This window comes from Schistocerca piceifrons, chromosome 3 (genome assembly GCF_021461385.2).
Source record: "Schistocerca piceifrons isolate TAMUIC-IGC-003096 chromosome 3, iqSchPice1.1, whole genome shotgun sequence".
In the NCBI taxonomy this organism is placed as follows: Eukaryota; Metazoa; Arthropoda; class Insecta; order Orthoptera; family Acrididae; genus Schistocerca; species Schistocerca piceifrons.
In genome coordinates this window covers 72,860,687-72,875,340 of record NC_060140.1, presented here as the reverse complement: position 1 = coordinate 72,875,340, position 14,654 = coordinate 72,860,687, and the positions used below count along the sequence as shown (strand labels likewise).

General features: G+C 43.0%; 1 non-coding gene across 1 annotated transcript; it reads right to left on the bottom strand.

The window, feature by feature from the left end:
- Positions 1–751: 751 nt before the first annotated feature.
- Positions 752–826, bottom strand: Trnak-uuu. Its single transcript has one exon. It is a non-coding gene; the product is annotated as a tRNA-Lys (tRNA).
- Positions 827–14,654: the final 13,828 nt, after the last annotated feature.

The following is a 14,654-nucleotide window of genomic DNA, read 5'->3' as shown; positions in this document are numbered from 1 at the left end:
TGTTTTAAATTTTTCAGTAAAACTTAACCCAAAAATTTAACTCCTGGTAGTGAATGTGACTTTTCGCAACGTATTTTCAGGTGCAACACCCTTCTTAGACATATCTATAATTTTGGAACGTATGTTGTGAATGAAAATCAAGGACTGCTATCGAAATTTGAATGTATTTTTTTTAAAGTTTCTATTAATGTTCATAAAGTATCCCCCACTCGATGTAAACACTACGGAAAATGTGTTGGTGCTACTAAGATTGTACTGATACATATTCTCAGGTTCTGCACCCTAGTTATATATCATTACCTATTTAAAATGTATGTTGTTAATAAAAGTTACACACACTTAACTGAATTTGCTTTTTTGTGATGGGCACAAAGTATCCCTCTAGGTATTGCGTATTATGGAAAATGCGATGTTATTGCAATGGTTAAAGATCCCTTTTGCGAGGTTTAATGAAATTACAAATACGTGAACAGGCTTCAGTCTTCATAGAACTTGCATCTGACTAGAGTGGGAAGTTATCAACGTTTCTTATAAAGTTTTGTTGTGTCCTTAATCAATTTTTATTGCATCTTACACCTCTCGACACAAATGGCAAGATATATGAATTTGGTGTCTGTTCTTTCGGACATATCTGAAAGAACAGATACCGTCGGTGACCATGCAGCTCTCTTAGAATGAAATGATAATTAAATCAAGACCCTAAGCTGTCGACAGGCGTTGATGTACATCAACGGTGACAGTTGAAAATGTGTGCCTCGACCGGGACTCGAACCCGGGATCTCCTGCTTAAATGGCAGACGCTCTATCCATCTGAGCCACCGAGGGCACAGAGGATGGTCCGAAAGAACAGATACAATCTTCATATATAGTTAAGGCTAACCGTCCATTGACCTCCTTCTTTTGTGCTGGATGCACACGCATTGCCCGAACTCTTACGGGACTCGGAACGATTGTCTGCCGCGATTAATGAGTGTAATGGACAGGGGCACTACTAATGTACTGTGTGGACATTAAGTTGGGAATGTGTGTCTCATGGGGAGCGTGCAAGGGATAAGTCCCTGCACTCGCACTATCCTCTGTGCCCTCGGTGGCTCAGATGGATGCCGGCACGGTAACTCAGCGCGTTCGGTCAGAGGGTTAGCTGCCCTCTGTAATAAAAAAACTGAGTTAATGGAACAACGACGAACTGAAATGGGTGTCTTGCGACGTCCGCCTCGAGCAGATACAACGAACGAAAACGAACAAAATGAGATTAAAAAAAAAAATCCCGGGTTCGAGTCCTGGTCGGGGCACACATTTTCAACTGCCCCCGTTGATGTATATCAACGCCTGTCGACAGCTTAGTGTCTTTATTTAATAATCATTTCAAATGGCACGATGTCCTCTTCAACAGAACAGTAACTGTTATGCGGAGAGAGCATTAACTTGTGTATTTTGTTTTGTTGGTTGCCATGTGAGCTGCTCTTCACCTATTAACGGAAGCGAGCTCTTTCCACTTCACACTGGAATAACGAACAATAGCTGATGTGCTATACGTTGTTGATAGCCCGGAATCAACTTCATTTGAAGTTAATATCCTCGTTGGATAGCATTGACCGTCCTGCTTTTACCTTAGCTACTAGCAGTCGACAACAGTATCTGTGCGGAAGGAAATTTGTTGTGGGGACGAATTGGTGCAAGCAGACTGGTCAGCAGGTTCGTTGTCGTTATGTCAGTGTGTCCTGTTATTCTCGATTTATGGAGATCTTTCAATGTAGTAAGATACCTTAGGATGTTCTGCGCTATATGGTTTGCGGTATTCACGAAGCTGCCTCAATAAGGGACAACAGAACGCTCATAGAATAGGTGCATATTAAAGCTCTGTTGACTTGTAGCTCTGTTGCATTTGGTAAGTTCCGTAACACAGTGAATAATTCAACTATTAGCACCATCGTTTCTACGGATAACAAGAAGGATCGGCCATGGCGAGCTGCCTCGTCATAGGAGGCAGCTCCCGCTAAGATGATTGATATATTCGAACCATCTGTAAGTGTGCAAGATTGTGGATAGTTAAAGTTCCAGTTTCAAAGCGCTGTAGAAAGAGAACCATTGTTTAGAATGACGTCAGATTTGAACAGCATATTATTGACACAGAGGGAAACACCGTGGAATAAAAAAATTAACGAAAATTTTACCAACAGATGGCGCTGTAAGCGTCTTAACGTAAATACGGTCGGGTGCAAATGAAAGATGAATCGCAATACGACAGCTACGATTCGAGTTGCACGTTTCACCATCCGCACTGTTCAATGTGCGTGACTGCACAGGTTCGACAGTGAACAAAAAAAGGGTTCAAATGGCTCTGAGCGCTATGGGACTTAACAGCTGTGGTCATCAGTCCCCTAGAACTTAGAACTATTTAAACCTAACTAACCTAAGGACATCACACACATCCATGCCCGAGGCAGGATTCGAACCTGCGACCGTAGCAATCGCGCGGTTCCGGACTGCTCGCCTAGAACCGCGAGACCACCGCGGCCGGCCGACAGTGAACAGCTGTGGCACTGTTAGGTAGGTAAGCTCACCCACCATGGCAAGGTCGTACTCCATCGGACGAAAAAAGCCGATTTTTAATTGTCCTGAAACTAAACTTCACATTAGAAGCAAAATGGCACAGATTTTTAATTGTCCTGGGGCCAAAAACTGCATAAAAAGCAACAATGAAATTGGTTGCTAATTGTCCTTGGGGAAAAAACAGCATAAAAGCCAAAATGACATTGGTTTCTAGTTGTCGTGAGATTGGCGATAGAACATGTTCAGTGTACTATCCACCGTTTTCTGCAACAAGTTGACATCGTGAATCAGTATGTTCCACAACAGTTCGGAGCGTCTGAGGGTCACGTTGAAATTGCGTTGCACAATGCGTGGCTTCCATTCAGCTTCCTTTGTGATTGGACGTTCGTGACAGGACCACTGAACATAACATCTTTTCCAATAACCTCCTGCCAGAAGTCACACGGATTAAGATCAGGTGATGTGGATGGCTAGGCTGTAGGGAAATGACAGTTGATTATTCTAGAATTTCTGAAACGCCTCTGCAGTAGCCGCTTTACTGGCTGTGTGTTGTGCGCCATGATTTCACCCACACATCCAAGCTGTTTACGACTTCCAATGACGTTGGTACACAAAGAACTTTCATAGCGTTTTCAAGTGACGTTATAGGCAACAGGACCTGCAGGACTCATCTCCTCGAAAAAATACGGTGATACGATAAACAACGCCGTTGCTGTGCTCATGTTTGCAGTCCTGGGTATTGACATGACCGTGGATATGAAAATGGCCTTAGTTTGTCCACATAATGTTCCGTGGTCTTTCATTGCCCGCTTCCATGCGAGCAAGGAATTTCAGAGCGAACGTTTGCCTTGCTGGCAGGTCAGCAGGAAGCAACTTCTGAACGTAGGTGATTTTGTACGGGAAGCAATGCAGGATGTTTCGTAGAAATGTACAACGTTCGGTATTCCCCTTGCACTGCATGTTTGCCCACCATCGCTCCACCCCGCCTGAAATTCTGTGGCCACATCTTCGACAGAAGTCGGACCAACTGCTTTCCTTCCTCTACGATACCGCGCTTCAAAAGAACCTGTCTTTTCGAATTTGCTAATCATTTTCTCCAGACCCTAGACAGACATCGTACCAGTGCCTTTTTTCATACCCTTGAATGTCCAGACCATCTGGAGAGCTGCTGGCACACAGTCACTTTTCTTGTAAAGGAGTTTTACCAGCAGCGCACGATCCTTCATGGAGACAGTCATGCTGGGCGTCTCGGACGCAAACTGAGCCACAGCCGTGTGCGGCGCGTCTCTTGGTGTGCATATTCTGGCGCATACAACGCCATCTATTGGTCAAATTTTCGTTAATTTTTTTTCTTCCGTCACGTTTTCCCCTTGTGTTAATAATATGCTGTTGAAATCTGATGATGTCATTCTAAACAATGGTTGTCTTTCTACAGCGTTTTGAAATTGGAACTTTAATTATGGATTCCCTTTCAAAAGTAATGTAGTTTAGATAGGGTGAGTCACTCAAAGATTCAGTCGCTTTAATCACTTGGTATAGTATAGTGCGTGTATCATATTTAACAGAGAAAGCTGATAAGGATGAAATAATACGACAACAGAAGCAAAAATGTTTGTGTAAACATGGGTCTGCTAACGACCAAGATTGCGAGATAATTCCGAACGTGTGCTTACAAGCAGCCACAGTGTGGACGATTATCCCAGGTATTATAAATATAATTGCTATTAAAATCAGTCTTGATCACAAATGGTTATCTTCAGATCAAAATTCTGTATGAGCAGGAGCCTCCTTCTGGTAAATCAGCAGTGATTTACCACCAGAAGTAGGCTCCTGCTCATACAGCATTTTGGTCTGCAGATGACGACAGGCGTGGTCGAAACCGGTTACCAGAATAAATAAATTTGTGATCAAAATTGATTTTAATAGTAACTATTAGTAATAACATTGATCACTGTCTGCTCCCACGATGTATTCAAAAGTAAATATTATAAATATATTTGAAATGTAAACTTCACGATTAAGTTCCCATCCAATTGGACTCGAATATGTTATCGCACTATATGCAGCTACGACTTTAAGGATGGCCAGCTTCACGATAAGCTTCACGATAGACTGTTTCGCATTCCGTTGCGTGCTATTACATTCAATCAGTTCTCATCACCCCGTTACACCAATGTGATTCTACATACTCTGTGGATAGCTAACTAAACGTTGTGCACAGTTTTTAATTCCCAAGGAGTTCTTCTTCTGCCTTGATGGTGCGAACCTTTTTGATCACCGTGGTGCGCCACTTTTCATTCGGTGTTCATGGTGCAAGTGAAAGGTTTCTTTTGAACAGTTTTTGAATGTCGACGATGTCCATTTTGTGAAGTGTCATGCATACATCCTGTAGAAGGTTGATCTCTGCACCTCCCGGACACTCATTTTCTGTCGCCCTCCTGATGCACATGGTGAGTCATTAGCAGCTAATACACTAATGGCCATTAAAATTATCACACCAAGAAGAAATGCAGATGATAAACGGGTATTCATTGGACAAATATATTATACTAGAACTTACATGTGACTACATTTTCACGCAATTTGGGTGCATAGATCCTGAGAAATCAGTACCCAGAACAACCACCTCTGGCCGTAATAACGGCCTTGATACGCCTGGGCATTGAGTCAAACAGAGCTTAGATGGCGTGTACAGCTGCCCAAGCAGCTTCAACACGATACCACAGTTCATTAAGAGTAGTGGCTGGCGTATTGTGACGAGCCAGTTGCTCGGCCACCATTGAACAGACGTTTTCAGTTGGTGAGAGATCTGGAGAATGTGCTGGCCAGGGCAGCAGTCGAACATTTTCTGTATCCAGAAAGGCCCGTACAGGACCTGCAACATGCGGTCGTGCATTATCCTGCTGAAATGTAGGCTTTCGCAGGGATCGAATGAGGGGTAGAGCCACGGGTCGTAACACATCTGAAATGTAACGTCCACTGTTCAAAGTGCCGTCAATGCGAACAAGAGGTGACCGAGACGTGTAACCAATGGCACCCCATACCATCACGCCGGATGATACGCCAGTATGGCGATGACGAATACACGCTTCCAGTGTGCGTTCACGGCGATGTCGCCAAACACGGATGCGACCACCATGATGCTGTAAACAGAACCTGGATTCATCCGAAAAAATGAGGTTTTGCCATTCGTGCACCCAGGTTCGTCGTTGAGTACACCATCGCAGGCGCTCCTGTCTGTGATGCAGCGTCAAAGGTAACCGCAGCCACGGTCTCCGAGCTGACAGTCCATGCTGCTGCAAACGTCGTCGAATTGTTCGTTGTTATCTTGCAAACGTCCCCATCTGTTGACTCAGGAATCGAGACGTGGCTGCACGATCCGTTACAGCCATGCGGATAAGATGCCTGTCATCTCGACTGCTAGTGATACAAGGCCTTTGGGATCCAGCACGGCGTTCCGTATTACCCTCGTGAACCCACCGATTCAATATTCTGCTAACAGTCATTGGATCTCGACCAAAGCGAGCAGCAGTGTCGCTGTTTTATCAGAGCAAGATGGCGGCTCGTATAGAAGTTTTAGTAAGCGGCTCCGTGAAAAGCATGTATACTGCCGATATAAAGTGCATCTTATGCAGTGAAAGACTTTTTAATGGTTTCAGACTATGTTCAGCGAGTCAAAAATGGATTCATTCAAAATGCATCTCGAGTTCTGCCGCGGTAAGCGCAAAATGTGACTGTGGTGTAATTGGCTGTTGTTTGCGATCGATGTGCTTATCAAAACAAGATACTGTGCGAGAAGAAAACGTTGTTTCCACATTAGAACAGGATTTATTGTACGCTAAAGAGTATATACATAATTTGGAAACAGTGATTAGTGATCTCAAACAAAAACAAAAAGTGGAAAACGAGCCTTTTCTTAGGCCTAAAATAAACAGGCGTGTGAAACAAAGTGGAAATCGTTTCGAACTAAAAACAAGGAATAAATATGAGCTGCTAGACACGTATGAAGAGACGAACAACCAGGGACATAAGAGAAATGAATACACGTCTCTAGGGCATACTCTGAAGAGTGAAGAAAACACTAAATTTTCGCAAAATGGTTCACGAAGTGAGAGTAAGGGCGATGTTTACATTTTTTCAGCTAGCCACGGAAGAGGCTTAGCAGGTAAAATGGCCACTATGCAAAATAAACGAAAAGTAAGTGGAACCACCAAGCCTGGGGCTCCTCTACGAGAAGTGCTAAAAAACTGTGAAACATCAGTAACAAAAGGTTCGAAATGTGTCATTATTGGAGGAGGTAACGACGTTTATAGAAACGAAAGTGTCAATGCAACAAGGGCTCTACGTGAAACCTTAGGGAAAATTACACATTCAGATGTATATGTTGTAAGCATTCCACAAAGACACGACTTGATGGAAGCTTCATGCGTAAATAAAGAAATTATTCGAACAAATAGAAAATTTAGAAAGATCTGTAGCAGTTTCGCCAATGTAACATTTATTGATGCAACAAGCTCTCAGAGAGATCACTTTACAAAGCATGGGTTGCACAGAAACAATTTTGGTAAAACAATTCTGTGCAAAGAAATATTAGAAAAAATTGACAAACCACAAGAACAGATACATCCACCCATAACACTGCCAGTGAAGGAAGAAAAGGAAGAGTCACCACTTTGCCCTATAAAGGAAAAATCAGTGTTATTACCAGCAGAAGAACCAGTGTTGTCACCTCCAGAAGAAGAAGTTGTGACACCACCAGCTGAAGAAGAAGCACCACCTTCAGAGATCCTGCAGCCAAGATATGGGAGAGGAGAGAGAAGAAAGAAACAGCTAAAGGACCAGGATTTTGTATACAATGAAGCCAGCAGCAGCAGACCAATTCACAAGAGGCAACCACCTGCGAGAAGTCAGGATTTTTGTTGGCCCCAGATCAGCAACAGCACACCATAACAGACATGGGGATCAACAATCTGACAAGCACACCACTCGTAGGTAATGTAAAAAATATAAACTGTGATTCAAAGTCAAACTGTATCCAGATAAACAAAAAGGGAGATAATATGCTGACATTACTTCAAGTTAATATTTGTTGTATTAGAAATAAGATGTTAGAATTGGAACATTTCTGTAAGATTAAGAATGTTGACGTAATATGTGTATGTGAGCATTGGTTAGTTGCAAATGAGGTAGATATGTTTGTACCTCAAGGATACGTCACTGCAGACATAATGTGCAGAAAGCAGAGGCGAAATGGTGGGGCTGGGATCTTTATCAGAGATAATTTCAACTTTACAAAAATAGATGTATCATCTTACTGTACAGAGTTAGATGCAGAATTTAGTTGTATAAAAATGACTGATGAAAATCTAATAATTGTAAGCCTATACAGATCTCCCAATGGCAACATTGATACATTTTTTGAAAGATTTGAACTACTGGTTAGAAAAATACTAATGCATAAAACAAAGATTGGCATATGTGGTGATCTTAATATAGAAATGGTAAACACAAGTAATGAGCCCTCAAGAACTTTTCTTAATTTATTAAGGTCCCTTAATCTGTACTGTACCATCCAGTGTCCAACACGTAAAAATTCATGCATAGACAATATTATTGTGAATTTTCCCCGTGGCAGCTACACTGTTAGCCTTGCAAATGGGTGCTTTGCAGACCACGACCCATTGCTTCTCAATCTCTTTAGTAAGCAACCAAATTCCACTAGTGTGCTCAATATGACATGGGTAAGAAGACAAAAAGAAGAATACATTATGTCATTTATTCGTATACTAGAGGATGCAAGTTGGGACTTTGTCTATAAGTGTTCATCTGAGAAGTCTGATGTTGAAACTACCTTTGAAAACTTCCTTAAAAATTATACAGAATTATGGTATTCATGCTCACCACTAATTAAAACCAACTCTTCTGAAACATATAAAAATAAAAAGCTGGAATGGTACACAGACGAACTGGTCCAGATAAGAAAAAACATGCTCGTACTATACACAGCATATAAAAATGCATGTAAACAAAGATCAGAGCAGGAGGGCACCTTTTATGCAGCATACCAAAAATGTAAAAAATTCTACAAACTTAAGCTGATACAGACAAAAAAGGCTGCTTATGAAGGGTACATAGAAGGTGCAACAAACAAGTGCAAGGCAGCATGGCAGATTGTAGCACAAGAAAATCCCACACGTCACACACATGAAACTCAGCTCACTCCAAGGGAACTAAATGACTACTTCATTAGCTCAATTAAAGAAATTGAAAGTAAGATAGAAAAAACAGATACATCTGCAAGCGATTTACTTAATGCCCTTCCACCAGTAGATCATGTCTTTAACTGGTATAGTATCACACCTGCTCAGATTAAAAGAACAGTCACAAAATTTTCAAATTCTAAAAGTATGGACTGCTACTGGCTCTCCAATTACATAGTAAAAAAAACTGTAGACTCGATCGCTAAACCATTGGCATTCATATTTAATAAATGTTTACAGTCAGGAGTGTTTCCCAACTCCCTCAAAATTTCCAAAGTTATTCCAGTGTTTAAAAAGGGTGACAAACATCTTCCTAAAAGTTATCGCCCAATCTCAATTGTGCCAATATTTTCTAAAGTATTTGAGTCACTTATGTACACTCAATTAAGTAGCTATTTTGAGACACACAACCTTTTGAGCAATAGTCAGTTCGGATTCCGACAGGGCAGAAATACCACTGCGGCCATCCTGGAAATTGTTGACCAGACATTAACAGCCTTTGAAGACCGGAATATGGTGTCACTTGTCTTGTGTGATCTGAGCAAAGCTTTTGACTGCATTCCCTTTGGCACCCTGGTTGCAAAACTAGAATTTTATGGTGTATGTAACCCAGCATTAGCAGTAATAGAGTCATATCTTCATAATAGAAGACAGTTTGTCTCAGTTAAAAATAATTACTCCCCTGTAGCAGCAGTTAGTACTGGTGTACCACAGGGCTCGGTTCTGGGACCCTTCTTCTTCATCATAGCCATCAATGACCTACCTCATCACATAAATAGTACTACCATATGCTATGCAGATGACACAACCCTCCTCACCTCACATCAGAACATCTCAGCTTTGGACAATAACGCACAGGAGTCACTCAAATCAGCCATCCACTGGTTCACATCCAATAAATTACTGTGTAACTCAGAGAAAACACAACAGCTTCTCTTAGGGTTACCCAAAACCATAGAAAACAAAACTGTAAAACTATTAGGAATGCATATTGATTCCAAACTTAACTGGGAAGAACACGTAAATCAGGTTTGCAAAAAGCTTTCAAGAGTCTCCTATCTCCTTTGGAAACTTAGGGACATGATTAGCATGAACTTTCTGAGAACAATGTACTGTGGACTCTTCCAGTCACATATTACATATGGCCTTCTCATATGGGGGCACAGCTCTCACAGTAACAAAATTTTGTTGATGCAGAAAAGAATGCTGCGCATAATGTGTAAAGTCGGTCCCACGGAGCACTGTCGTCCTCTCTTTATAAGGCTAAGACTGTTGACCATTGTAAACTTGTATATTTATATCTGTGTGTTACACATTAAAAACAATGGTATGGAAGGTGTTGTCAGGGAAGAAATTCATAACTACAACACTAGAAGGAAGGCAGATTATGATATACCAAGACACAGACTAACAAAAAGTAGTAACTCACACAAAGTGAATACCTTAAAAATATTCAACAAACTACCGCAATCTGCTCGGGACATGCCCACAAAAATTCTTAAACAAAATTTGTACAATTGGTTATCTGACAATCCATTTTATTCTATGCAAGAATATTATGATCTGAGTAGCACAGAGATAAACCTGTAATTGCATAATTAACTTAATTAACTACTATATATACTGTTACAAAATATTTCATATCTAATACCTTTGTATTTCAACTGTGTTAGGTAACTACTTTATTTGCCAGTGTTATGATGTGTTGCGTAACTACTGTGTTTGCTACTACAATGTAACTCATTTTTGGTACCTTTGTATGTATCTGAAACAAGAATATGTATTAAGCATTGTAGTCACCTGCTTAAGGTTTATGTTATTTGTAAGTTACTCATATGCTAATTATATCTATGCCTTATATATAGTGTCTGGAATATTAATATTATTTTATGTACTGACGAAGCCTATTTCATCTTGCATGATCAATGGCTAATAAAGAATCTTGAATCTTGAATATACGATAAACTGCAATCGCGATAGGCTACAATCCGACCTTTATCAAAGTCGGAAACGTGATGGTACGCATTTCTCCTCCTTACACGAGGCATCACAACAACGTTTCACCAGGCAACTCCAGTAAACTGCTGTTTGTGTTGAGAAATCGGTTGGAAACTTTCCTCATGTTAGCACGTTGTAGGTGTTGCCACCTGCGCCAACCTTGTGTGACTGCTCTGAAAATCTAATCATTTGCATATCACAGCATCTTCTTCCTGTCTGTTAAATTTCGCGTCTGTAGCACGTCATCTTCGTGGTGTAGCAATTTTAATGGAGAGTAGTGTATTTGTCCTGTCGTAATTGTTAAAGCAACACTTTCAAATGAGCCTTACCAAAGACTGAGCTTGCGACCTCGCCCTCAAGGTTTTCCTCGTGAGAGATTAGGCAAGTAGTAGACGACCCGCCAGACACGGAGCCAGTGCGGCCTGCGTGGAGGCAGGGGGCGGCAGCTGCCTCTGGCCACGCGCCAGCCCCGCCGCCGCCCCAGTCGCGGGTTATTTACAGGGAGCGGGGCTCTGCTATTCTCTCCGCGCCTCTGCCGTTTCTGCGCTGGGGGTGGCACCAGTGTCCCCGGCGGCACTTAGCACCTTGTGTCGTGCGCACCGATCAGCCTGCGCTCCTTTCTTCTGTTGACGGAAACACGGCTGTAGCGTATTCTCGTCAGCGCGAAAACGTTTCGCCATAAACTTTTTGTCCCGGCGACTGTTGCGCCGTGAACATCTGCTTATATGGCCCTAGGCAAGGGCCCACGTACACAGGCGGGAAAATAGGCGTTTAAGAGTATGAATCAAGTAGATATTAAGCATGAATCAAGTAGATATTGAACTGAAACAAGTAAGTATCATCCTTGGAGAAGTGCTTGTACGAGGGCTCTTCGGAAAGTAAGCAACGATCGGCCGTGAAATGGAAACCACAGTGAAAATCAAAACCGTTTTCAGAATGAGATTTTCACTCTGCAGCGGAGTGTACGCTGATATGAAACTTCCTGACAGATTAAAACTGTGTGCCGGACCGAGACACGAACTCGGGACCTTTGCCTTTCATATCAGCGCACACTCCGCTGCAGAGTGAAAATCTCATTCTGGAAACGTCCCATAGGCTGTGGCTAAGCCCTGTCTCCGCTATATCCTCTCTTCCAGGAGTGCTAGTTCTGCAAGGTTCGCAGAAGAGCTTCTGTGAAGTTTGGAAGGTGGGAGACGAGGTACTGGCAGAATTGAAGCTGTGAGGACGGGTCGTGAGTCGTGCTTGGGTAGCTCAGTTGGTGGAGCACTTGACCGCGAAAGACAAAGGTCCCGAGTTCGAGTCTCGCTCCAGCACACAGTTTTTATCTGTCAAGAAGTTTCAAAACTGTTTCCAGCAGTTAGCTACAGCTTACAGCTGCTCCGGTACGTAGTCGCCGCTCAGATGTCTGTCGTAGCGTTGTACCAACTTTCCAATACCCTCGACGTAGAAGGCAGCCTCCTGTGCTTTCCGACAATTTTCTACGCCAGACTGCAGCTCATCTGTGCCAAGATGTTGTCTTCATAGTCGCCATTCGTTTGAGCAGAAATGAAAATCATAGGGAGCCAGTTACGGGCTGTATTGTGGATGATGAAACACTTGCCATCGAAAACGCCGCAGGAGTATCTTCATTGCCCCTGCTGTTAGCGGCCGAGAACAGTCATGAAGGAGGAACTGTGCGACAGTTACGTTATGTCGGGTTGCATGAAATCAGGTGAACTCTCTCGGCAGGCACTCATACTGGTGGAAGACACTACTTTGTAGCAATCTTTTCGCCCTCACTGTGCGATCATTACTGACAAGAGCGACGTGTCGCTATGTGCGTGCGTACTAGAGACACTGCCGATACGGATTCTCACACTTCGCAGCCGATCTTTCCTTAATTTCCGAATATCCCTCGTGTAAGGGGCGATCAAAAACTTTCAGTTGCTGCAACGTATGTGCAACCCAGCGCGAATACGATGGCGGTATATAAGCACCGGCATGTAGGGAAGGGGTTAGTGCGGGTTTCCAATGGAAACTTTTTGACACTCCATATGTTTAAGATAACGTCCGTGTGCATTGTAGCATTTGTCTCGTAGTTAACAGCAACTCTTATTTCGTGTTTGCTGTTGGAACTAACCGGTAGCCACGTTCCTACAACTTCATTTGACGCACGGTTCTACAATTCAGTCATCAGGAAAATATAATAATAAGAGGACTCTACAGTTGGCATTCGACCTGACCCAGTGGGGCTGTGCTCATTTGTCTTGTCTGTCAGGCAGTGCGTTGCCATGCAAATCTAGCTTAATGTTTGCTGAGGACTATTGGTCACCTGCGTTGAATAGCTTACAAAAGTTTCTGAGCGGCTTTCACTGTTTATTCTTGATGCTGTAACCCGGTGTGTGAGACGTATGCCTTCGTCATCGCAGAACACTGTGAGCATAACTTTCCTACGAATTAGGTCAAAAAGTGAGTCCCATACGAGCAAATGTGCGTTGGGGGTAAATGCGAGCTTTCACACTGCCGTCCTGGCTAAGGTCCTAGAGACGGTGGTTTCTTATTCCTTTCCTCCGACCTGTGATGGAACGCCAAGTGCGTTTCTGTGTCGTGGGGATGACTGATGACTGCTAGTACAGCGCAGAGTTGTGTTTGTGTTGTTATGAACGAAAGGGACGGAATGAAATCTGCTTCCTTTCAAATAAAACGCAGGGGAACGGGACCGTCAGGCTACACAGCCTTACCCGACGAGCGGATCACCATCGAACAGCGTCAGATGCCCTCACTTCATTAAACACTGCGGAGCGATTCGGAATTTAATCCACGACACCGGCGTAAAGTTTGTTGATGAGAAACTTTATTCCACCACCTCTCGCCCCGTTGCAGGGCAAATACAGGTGCTGAAAACTTTCTCCACCTGCAAGATTCGAATCGCCTACCTCCGAGACGAACCTATCCACGTGGAAAAAGGCTATGCATGTTTGTAAACACAGAGGTTGTTTGATGAGTTTGTTTGTACTTTCAAAATACTTCGTCATATACACATTATTAGCGGCCCTCCTCGGCATCGCACAAGTATCACAAAGTATCTACGGTCGGACGACTTGTCTGGCATTTCGATAATACATTACCTTCCTCGTGGATCAGTCTATCAGTGAAGACCGTATCAGAGTCCCTACGGCAATTCCTTGATTTTAGCCTTCACACACAGGCGCAAAATCGCGCACGGGGCGAAGGAGGGGGGGGGGGGGGGAGAAGGAGGAGGAGGAAGAAGAAGAGGAGGACTTCATTTATGATATATGCAGAAAAAGAAGAAGAAGAAATGTCTAGATTGTGGTAATAATAATTTGGCTTGGTTCAGTAGCCTGCTGGAAATCTTACGCTTGTACGACGGTTATCCAATCGAGGTAAGGGGACCTAACGTTCAACGTGAAATCTGTACCACGCATCGTGTCTGGTGAATCTGCACAATATGAGCTCAAAAGGCAGATGGAGCACGAAGTTGTACCTTCCCACCCAGAAGGAAAGCTTAGGAGGTGGCCAGTTGTAGCACAGACAGATGTCGTCTTTAGTAATATTAACTTTTCACCTAGAACATTTTTTTTTGGGTCAAAGAAAACCATCGTAACGACCGGGACAGCGGTGTGCTTGACTATACACCCCTCATAACCGCATCCTTAACTGAGGATGACACGGCGGTCGGATGGTCCCGATGGGCCACTTGTAGCCTGAAGACGGAGTCCTAGAACATTGTTTTTCGTACGATGCGTCTTTTTCGAGATATTTAGTTGTCTCAAGTTAAAACAAAGTCGACACACAGTATGTTTCAAAAAGTTTTGGGTTTTACATGAATGAAGACAGAAACTT